Raw genomic sequence first — 11,047 nt, forward strand, 5'->3', positions numbered from 1 at the left:
CCGGTGAGAGGATTCTACCAACAATATCATAGTTAGACAGTTGAATCTAACTAGAAAGGTGAGGTAGAGCAGGTAGCATCCTAGTGTGATATAGTGAGTTGAGAGACTATATGTGAAAGGGAGAGAAAGATAGCAGAGAGTTATTTGATTCAAGAGTTGCAGAATTCATTTGCAACAAGAAGCTTTAATTGTATTCGAATAGTATTTCAATATACATCACCTAGTTGAAGCTAGGTGTAGGGGTTGGTGCTCCTTGGGTTAGTGCCCAAAATCTTTGTAAGTTGATAGTTTACCTATGACGCTGGATTGGAGCATTAGTCTCCAACAACTCTTCTAACCGAGGTTTTTCCCATATTGGGTTTTCCTTGTAAATCTGGTGTTGTGAATCTCTTGAGTATACATGATCTCTTCATTTTTCTCTCTTGCATTACCGGTATGACTGTTTAGTGGTTAAGTAAATAGCTGATTGTCTGAGATTGGATTAGTAAAGATTCAAAGCTAAGAACCATTGATTTAGCCCCTCTAAGTGGTACTTTGTGTTCAACACAGATATGCATAACACACTATGTTTGTAGCATACAGTTACAGGTATAGAATAACACACTGTTTTATCGCTCACATCATGTTTATTGTGATGGTCTCCACACATCCACAAGGCGTAGTTCCATCACTAACAGATCATCTACGGATCTGCATATTGATGGGAAAGAGGTCTTTACAGCTTCTCCATGCTCATCCACCATGACTGTCAAGCCACCTGCAGGTCTGTTTGAAGAAAGGAGATTGACCACAATGTCACAGGGTGGACCCCACCTCAGTCACATCACCTGCAATTGTATGGTAAGGAAGAAATGTGTGGACCCGACCTCAGCCAAGTTGTTTGCATTAAGGATGAAGTGGATGGACCCCACCTTGTCCATGCTAGCGTCATTAGGGCAGTAAGGAAGAACTATTCTGCAACTCTGTAGTCAATGGTCAAAGGAACGAGAAGAGAGGTGATCGCATTTAATTCTAAACAAGTAGAAGATTGTTTGAGTGTCTCGAGGAGATCGGAAAGACTTCAATCAACAAGATATTAGATCGATGAGCGGGTAATTATTAATAAAGATAGTAATTTGAACACAAAAGAGTTTACTGAAGATAGAAGAGATGCAATTAATAATGGTGATAAATGCTAAAGATAAAATTGGCCTATACATCATGATGTGAATTTAATTCTACCTCTAGCAAGAAGATTTGTTTTGTTGTTGTCATGCTCAAGATAGAGAAGTGCATACATGAAAGTACGCGTAAGAGTTGAAAGAGTGAAGTGCGGGTGGAAAAAGAAAATATAGCAGAGAGCAGAGACCAGTGAAAGTAGGAAAAAAAGAGAGTTGACGCAAAGAGAAAAGACTAGAGACCAAAGACCAAAGAATAGAGTGCAGAGGCAGATAACATGGAAGGCTATTCACACAAAGTGTGACAAAGAAAAAAGACTTAATCAAGCAGAGACCAAGGAGAGTTGTGCAGAGATAAGGAGGGGATAGAGAGCAGATGACATAGTTGGATAGCAGAGGAGGGATATTAGAGCATCAGCATAACATAGAGGTGAAGCAAGCATCAGCATAACACAGAGGCGAAGCAAGCATAACACTGTGAGCAAGCAGTAGAACAACAATGAGTTATAAAACTTTATTTGTAACAAGGTGCTTAATTGTAATTGAACATTTATACATTGTATGTCATCTGAGTGGGTGATCAGATTAGGTGTAGGTTCTCCTTTGAGTTAGTGCTCATAAAATTAGGGGTTGGTGCTCCTTTGGATTGGTGCCCATAAAGCTAGGGGTTGGTGCTCCTTTGGGTTGGTTCCCACAAACGTGTAATCGGATTTTTACTTGTGAGGATGGATTAAAGCAGAAGACTCTCTTAGCATTTCTCACAAAGGGTTTTCCCCATTATGGGTTTTCCTCGTACACACCATGTTATGCGTATATGGTGTGCATGTATGTTTAATGTTTCTTTTTAATATTCTTTCACTTTGGCTTTAGTGTTTTCTTAGTTTAAAATAAAGTTTTAAAGATCCACTGATTCACCCCCCCTCAGTGGTTCATTTGTGTTCCCTCATTGCGGCAATATCTTTTCCAAAAAATGAAACAATCATTCACATATGACTCAGTATTGAAGATAGGTCATATATAGAACTGCTAGACAAGAACCTACAACAACCTCTATATCAGGTATCACAAGCATCCATGTCAAAACACACACTATTTGGGTATTGTTGAGTATGCATGATTAGAATTTATACCCCCTCTACTACTGACAACAATGAAACCATACCAAAAACCTCCAATATTAAGCAAGGAATCTCCCAAGTCAAACTGTCATGATTTTTTGGAGTAGGAGATGTTTTGGTATATATCACAAGTATGGAAAAAATATTTACTATAGAAAAAGTAAGGATGGCTTCCCTACAAGACACTAATTTTCAATACCACCTATTGGTGAAATACACACAAAGATAATATTTCAACCTGACATGCATTTTGAATTCTTATCACAACCAGATATAGACGAAAATATGGTGAATACCCTACCATTCCTAAATACCAAGGCATCATTTCCCCAAAGGGTCATCTCTATACTTGTGTTATCACATGGACCAAAGATAGATAATACAATAATTGCCTATATGTATTACAAACTTGGTACATTAATCAAGAGCAGAGAGCAAAAACTAAGTACTAGGATGAGGTCTGCCAGGATTTTACCCAAACATTTTCTTTATAGGATGATAAAGTTGAAATACAAAAGCACTAACCAAAATAAGGACCAATATATTCAAGAAAGTATCAAAGAATGTATATTTGGAACCCAACACACCACCCCAAATAGATTATAGAAACTAGTGGAGTGGTAGGAAAAACAAACAAAAACAATGCAAAACAAATGTTATAAAATCCATAAAGATGAAGAAGAGGAAGAGCCTAAAATTGACATTTAGATAGGAGAAGGAGAATGGGAGATAGAACTTAAAAAGGACTCTTGAACTCATTACTGTAATCAACTTTTGGATCTTTCGGAAGAAAATGGAGCTACATCAGATAGTCAAAAATGGTGGAGATTAGAGATTACTGCCCGATGAACCAATTGTGGGAACCGTAACTGAGTTATTAATGGAATATGAAGAACTCTTTTCCCAAACATTTACTGAAATCAAAGGCATCAAGGAAGAAGTTGGGACTATGAAAATTCAACTTAAATTGTTACAGCATATTTAGCTATTAGTTGTTTTTTTATAGCTAGTTATGCTTTTTTTGTTTGAGTTCACTTAGGAGTGTTTATTTTAGTTGTGCACCTAGTTTAGCTTTTATGCATCTAGTTTAGCTAGAGTTAAGCTTTATTTAGCTCCTTGTGCTTATACTTTAGTTCTCCTAAATTTATCTTTGTGCTTTCTTTATAAGCACCTCATTATATAATTATAATTTATCTCGTAATTCTGTATTCTTTGTTTTTGAGTAATGTAGCATTCATTTGTGTAGCTCTCATTTGTGGATGGTGTTTTTGTTTATTGTTTGATCTTGCAGGCTTGTGTTGCAATCTTTTGTGTTGCGAAATTCAACATGGTATTAGAGTGTGGACTTGGCAAGCCCCTTCTCATTTTTAAAAGGTTTCTTTGCTCCAAATTTTTTTATCAATTTTGGAGCAAAATGGGTATCACCATTGCATCTGTAGCATCAAAAAACTCTAAGATTGACTTTAATTTTGTCAAAATCTAAGCAATTAAAATTTGGGGTGAAATTGGTTGAGGGTATGTTTTTTGAGGTGAGTTTCAAGGGTAGTTGAAAAATCTAGCCAGTTTGGGACAAAATAGACATCAACATCATGCTCAAGAGGTTTGAGAACCCTAAAACTGCATGTCAATTTGTTAAAATCAAAGATTGGGGATTTTTTGCAAATAATTCAAAAAGTTTGGACATTTTTGAAAAGTTTTTGTTTTTGACAAGTTTCCATTTTTTTAAACTTTCTATTTTCGACAAGTTTCAATTTTTGGAAAGTTTTTATTTTTGGAAATTTTCTATTTTCATAAACTTTCTATTTTCAAAAAGTTTTTATTTTGGAAATTTTTTCATTTTTGGGGTCCCTTCAAGCCTTCCAAACCCTAAAAAGCACTCTTCAATGTTTTGCTCATAACTTTGTCATACAATTTAGTCAAAATTGGGCAAACAAGATATCATTGGAAAGCTAGTTCAGAGAGATTTCCAATTTTGTAGGTGGTTTGATCAAATTTCACACTAATTTTTTGTAGCAAGCCTCCAAAGTGAGCCTTTATTTTCACATTTTTAGGGCCATAACTTGAGCAAATGGACTCCATTTTTTAACTTTTGCATATCGTCAAAAACATCTCAGAGTCTTATATCTAGATCTATAGCTAATTTTTCCATAATATTTATCAAGTACTCGTTAATCTCATTCTTCATCTCAATTTTGTGATTTTTCAGCTTAAACAAGTGCAAAAGGGTTTGTTTTTCTTATTGTGGGGTGGTAGAATCATCATCTTTCAAATTCCTATATTTCTCTAACTCTAGTGTAATGACAAATCCTTTTATTGAGAAACTCAACCATCATAACTATTATAGTTGGAAGACTATAATGATCAGATTGCTTCGATCTAAGGTTTTATGGTCTTGTTTAGATCAAACCCAACCCAACTTGACTAGTGAATATGAGATCATTTAGTGTAGCAAAAGACAAATCAGGCTATGGGCTTGACTGCCTTACACATTTCAAACAGTTTCTAGTTCCATATTGACTCTTTCACCACTTCTAGGGCTATGTGGCTCAAATTTGAGCAAATTTTTTGACATATTAATGAGTTTCGTGCACTTCAACTTGAGATAGATTTGACATCATTGACACCTGATTCATTTTCTTCCATTGACGACTTTCTAGTGAAGTTCAAATCCATCATATCACAGCTATAAGGTTGTGGGAAGCAAAAGACTGATAAGGAGTGCATCTTACTAATTTCGCCCAATCTTTGAGGCCAATTTCAGTTCTTTGCTTCATCATTCTATTCCACCATGGATTCTTCAATAGGTATTGCATTCACTATGCCTTCATTTCAGGTATTTTTGTGAGTGCTTGACATGAGAGCAGGCCAATCTATCATAACTTGATTTAGTTTATGGTTCCATATCTGAAGCCTTGGTTGCTCAAACTCCTACATCTATAGGGAAACAAAAGAAGCAAAAGAATAGAGGTACACAGTCTACTTAGATGCCTCTAGCTTTAGGGTCTCATGGACATGATTCAAATTCTTCCACCTCTTCCAAGAGGTCTTCATCCAAGAAGGGAAAGACTAAGTGTGCTTATTGCACAAATATAGGACATGATGAGCATCAGTGTTATGCAAAGCATATTGATGAGTTGAAAGAATTTCTTCAAAAGAACAAATATTCAATCACCTTCATCTAGTGCATCCTCTTCCACCACTTCATGACTTGGACATTTTCGGTCTTCATCTATGACACATGGTGAAGACAAGATGAAAGGTCATTCTCTCTTTGCATCAACACATTCTCAATCCTCCAGATGGCTTCTAGATTCAAGAGATTCATATCATATGGCATCATTAGAGGGTATGTTCTCTTCTTTTGAGCATCGTCCATTTTCACAGATTTTGATGGGTAATAACACTTACATGAGTGTTAATGGGAGTGGTTTTATTGATTTTGATGGTGACACATGTTCAATAATGTTCTTTGTGCCCCTGCATTATCTTCCAACCTTTTTTCCATCTACCAAATTACTCATGGTGGGACAAGAAAGATAGATGAATTCACCCATGATTCAGTGCTTATTAGATATCAGCATAGTAGAGATCTTGTTACAGTTGGCATTGTTGATCATACAACATGATCGTATGAATTCTTACATTTTCCTCCCATTGATCATGCATCTAGTCCTATCTCTCATGCATCGAGAGTACATCAAAACTATGAGGAGAGGTTTGGTCACTTGAACCTATGTTTTCTTTAGTCATCTACAATGGTTCCTGAGACTTGTGTTGATCCTCCACCTCCTACTTTTTTAGAGATTAGTTTAGTTTAGCAAGTTGATTGTTCCCGTCTAGTTTCAGCAATGTGGGATGAGTACTTGCTAGATATTGCAGGGTTATTTAATACATCGCACACTCTAGAAACTGGGCACATGACTGAGGATATTTTGTTCCTCCTTGATAGCAATTTGAGCATTCTTGTCATCCCATCTTCAGTGCCTTCGGAGGTTGTTCAACAAGTACCTTCGTAGCAATTTGGATTTGCTTCATTTGATTCAGCATATTTTGATTCAAATTGTTGGATAGTTTATCCATCTTCCATGGCACACATCATGATACTTTTCCTTTTATCTCCTTCCATGGAGTTGTTTCAACCTTGACTGCTTGATTTTTTTTTTTCTATGGCGAGGAACATGGTTTTCTGCTCTTGGATCTTCATCAAAATATGTCCTCAAGTCGTCATCTTCGATATTGGAGTTTCTTCATTAGTGCTTCATTATGGGAGAGATACATTGTCTCTTCTTTTCTCTCCTATGAGGGGAATATTCATTGTACTTATGCAATGGATTCACTACTTGGGGGTCCACTTGGAGTCCTTCATGTTAGTCACATGTAGTACCTTTTTCATTTCGTTTCATTTATCACTTTTGGAGAGGGGTTTTCCCAAGTGGTTTTTCTCCTTTTCTCCACTTAGAGATATTTCATTGGTTTGTACATGGGTACCTAATCAAGCCTTTTATTGTAGAGACCTATTTCTGCATTCATGCATTTAGATTTTTTCTACTCACCCTAAGTTTCATTTAAGGGAGGGTGTTAGAGCATATTTCACTATTAGTTTCTTTCTTACAACTAGTTATGCTTTTTTGCTTAGGTTCACTTAGGAGTGCTTATTTTAGTTGTGCACCTAGTTTAGCCTATATGGATCTAGTTTACCTAGAGTTGATCTTTATTTAGCTCCCTAGGCTTTCACTTTAGTTCTCCTAAATTTAGCTCTATGATTTCTTTATAAGAATCTCATTATACAATTGTAATTTATCCTATAATTTTGTATTCTTTACTTTTGAGTAATATAGCATTCATTTGTGCAGCTCTCATTTGTGGAAGATATTTTTGTTTGTCATGTGATCTTGTACGCTTGTGTTGCAATGTTTCATGTTGCAAAATTTAACATGATATTAGAGATTTGAAACTTCAACATAAATAAGGTACTAGAACTATCCAAAAAAGACTTTTACGAGTTGAATCCAAATATGAAAAAGAAAGTCAAATTTGAATTGGACAAAATGTTGGCAATTAGCATTGCTAATCAAACCAGTTGAAGATTCAAAATAGATAAGCCCAATTATCATATAAAACAAAAAGATAGAAGACATCCAAATGTGTGTGGATTTATGGGAGTTAAACAAAGCTTGTCTACACTATCCATTCCCCACACCCTTTACTAAAGAAACCCTAGAATTGGTTGTAGGAACAAAAGTTTATTCCTTTACTGATGGATTCTCCAGATATCATCAAGTCCAGATACAAGAAGAAGATCAACATTAAAAAAAAACATTGTCCACTGAATGGGGGTCATTCGTGTATAAAGTAATGCCCTTAAGACTCAAAAATGCCCTTGCAGTCTTTAGTCAAATAATGGTGAATACATTAAAAGACTTCATTCATGATTTCCTAGAAGTATACCTAAACAATTGGACAGTTTATTAGTCAAGGATCATATTCAAGCACTCCAAACAATGTTGGAAAAACGCAGAAGTATGCAAATCTCTTTAAACTTGAAGAAATATATTTTTATAGTTCCCTTTGGTACTCTGTTAGGACACATTATTTGTAAGTAAGTCCTAATGGTAGACCACTTGAAGATTGATTTGATCATTAATTTTACACCCCCTAAAATAGCCCCTGAAGTTAAAACATTCCTAGGATATAGCGGCTATAATAGAAAATAAATCAAAAGGTTATGCCTTAATAGAAGCAACACTAGAGGAGCTATTGAAAAATTGGAAAACAAAAAATCCAATAGATTAGATAGAAGAATGATAGTAACCCCTTGACACCCTCAAACAAAAGACAGCAGAAGCACCTATTCTAATCTTTCACAATTGAAATATCTCCTTTTAATTTCTAAGTAGATACATCTAGTATAGCCATTGGCGTAGTTTTATCCCAACCTAGGGTAAATAAGGATCATCTGGTTGCCTTCAACAATAATAAAAAAAATCTCCAAAGTATAAAGAAATTACACTACTACAAAAAGAGAAACTTTTATGCATTACAAAAAATTGGACAATATTTTCTTTCAACACCATTCACCTTCTACAATGACCATGAACCTTTAAAGTTCCTCCTAAATAAACCAGTGATACAAGGATGAGTATGCAGATGGCTCTCGCTATTTCAATAATTTAACTTCAATATTATGGTCAAACCCAAAATTAACAATTAAGGCTTGGGCTACCTATCTTAGATTGATAATGGAGAAGATCCCAAGAACATTGATGATAAAGATCTACCAAGAAGTAACATATTCCACATTGTAGCAGTTTTGGAGGAGCTTCATAATGTTGTTGAGTTGCTTTTATCAAGGACATAACCACCAAAATATAAATACCCATGACAAAAACTCCTATTGCAGAAGTCTTTACCATTCACTTTTATCAAAGGATCCCTATATAAAAGAGGACATGAGAATAGATGTTAAGGGAGGCACATGAAGGTATAGAAAGTGGACACTGTTAGTCCCAACTGATGCTGAGAGGGGAGGGATGAATCAGCACTTTACCAGTTTTACAAAATTAAAACCTTTTAACTCAAGTCTACACTAACTTAATATTTATCAATACAAACAACTATTACAGAAGAACATGCATGCATAAAAAGATACACAGTGACACCAAGAATTATCTCATGGAAACCCAAATGGGAGAAAACCATGATGTGAGTAGAAACTCACAAAATTTACACTCTTCTAGAGTACGCCCGGTGAAGAGCCGTCCCTATTAGGAGATTACAAAGACATTGTTAGGTGCCACTCGGTTAAGGGATTTTATTTAAGGCATGTTAGTTCCTTTACCCTATTGAAGGTATCCTGGTTAAAGGAATTAGGATCATCAATTAAGATGTCACTCAGTTAAGGGATTTTATAAAGGCACCTGTTAAATTCCACCCGATTAAGGGATTTTGAGTTGCAATGGTTAGAAAGCAACAGGAAGTTGATCTGCTGGAATAGATACTCATAGCTTGATCATATCACAATGAAAATCATACTCTGTCTACACCGGTTGTTTCTGCTCTGCACTACACCCATTCTCTAATCATACCCTCGGATCTGCACTTTGTTGGTCTACTTCACACACACTCTGCTCTACTAAATCATTTAGCACTTCCTCACTCTTTCACTCCGCACTTTGGATCACCTCTCAAAGGATTTTCTCTTTGCAATTTTTTTGATCAAAAAAGTTTTGTATGAACTCAAAACACTTTATACTCTCTCTCTATCATCACCTTCAGGTGTTTCCTTAATCAATGCAATCACATATTTTGGTAGATTTCAAATTAAAATCTTTCTGCTCTTTCTCTGTACGGCCCGCAACAATTCCACCAACTACTCATTCAAATCTACCACTGCATCCCCCAAAAATAGCAACTTCTGGGTCGAGTTCAATCTTTAAATGCGAACCAAAAAATCCGCAAGTAATCATGGCTTAACTGCATGATGACTGAAGTTGACTCCACCAACCTTTAGTTTGGTATAGACACAATATCACCAACTCACCTTTTTCCATCACAACTATGTAACCGATCACCGCTCCAAGATGTATGGTGACAACCTATTTTCCTTCTACTTCATCGGTATACCATTGCACTCTTCATCACCGGTTCATCCTTTGATGTCACTTTGCAGTACTTCCATCAAGCCTCTTCTCCTATTTTCCAATGAGGTTCTGGTTTGCATACAACCTCAAGCCTTCTTACCTAAGTCACCTTTTGTGACTTCATCATCATCAGAATGACCAACTTGAAGATCTTACCTCAACATCGATTTTCTTGAATGACAAACTGGTTAGCTTAGTTTGTCTTCCCTTTAGTTGATTGAACCTTGATGATTTGTCTCTAATGTTGCTTCCATGTTGTTTACAAGTCATCACCTTTTCTACTAAGATACACCACTCCAATGGTACCACTCCACCAATCAGTGTTAGTCATCAATGACAAATCTTAGCTAATACACTGGTTCTCTTGATTAATTGGTTTTGTTAATGCCAACAGACACTTTATGGGGATGCTACAGCTCAAAGAATCTTATTGTCTAAACTATGGTGGTCGACCATATACAATGATTGTAAGTAATATGCATAGCAATGTGACATCTATCAAAGAACAAGACACCCCAAATCCTAGGATGAAATGCCACTCCAACCAGTCATTCCACACAATCCATTTGAAAAATAATCAATTGAATTCATTGGCCTTAATGACCCACCAACTAAGTTATCTAAAGCATGCTTCATCATTACCAAAGTTGACTACCTAACCAAATGGGAAAAAGCCAAAACAACTAGAGACTGTACCACATACAAAGAAGCCTAGTTCCTCTATAATAACATCATCATTCGATTTGAGTGTCCCTTAAGCATGACTAGGGGAAGCATTTTGTTAACAAAATCATCAAGAAGCTACTAAATAATCTTATGATAACATGTAATTGGAGTACTGCATATCACCCCCAAGCAAATGAAGCCAATGAAACAAATTGAACAAAATCCTAGGAACAACCTTAACTAAGATGTGTAATGTAGACAATCGATTGGGAAATTAAGATACCTACAGTACTTTGGACTTACCAAACAACATACAAATGGGCCACTTCACACTCACCTTTTGAATTACTATATGAACTTGAAGCCACCCTACCCATTAACTTTATTGTTAATAACCTCATAAAAACACTTACACTTCAGCTTAGGAAAGATGTGGGTCTTATATTTGTATGTATTATTTCTTTTG

Source organism: Cryptomeria japonica, chromosome 1 (assembly GCF_030272615.1).
Source record: "Cryptomeria japonica chromosome 1, Sugi_1.0, whole genome shotgun sequence".
NCBI classification, from domain to species: domain Eukaryota; kingdom Viridiplantae; phylum Streptophyta; class Pinopsida; order Cupressales; family Cupressaceae; genus Cryptomeria; species Cryptomeria japonica.